Consider the following 234-nt stretch of genomic DNA (forward strand, 5'->3'; position numbering starts at 1 on the left):
CCCGCCATGTACACGCGTTGCAAATTGCATTTAACCTAAAACACTTACATATGCCCCGCCCACCTCTTATGCTCTTCCACGGGCTCACAGCTGTGTGTAGCACCAAGAATTACATTAAGGAAATCGCGCTTTCTTTATGTCTCCCCTCATAAGGGAAAAGAAAACGGACGTAGGAAGAGAGATTAAGCGAGCCTTTGCTTGAATTTCAGTCTCTATCTCTTTTTCTTTTTTAAT

Source organism: Penaeus monodon, chromosome 28 (genome assembly GCF_015228065.2).
Source record: "Penaeus monodon isolate SGIC_2016 chromosome 28, NSTDA_Pmon_1, whole genome shotgun sequence".
NCBI lineage: Eukaryota > Metazoa > Arthropoda > Malacostraca > Decapoda > Penaeidae > Penaeus > Penaeus monodon.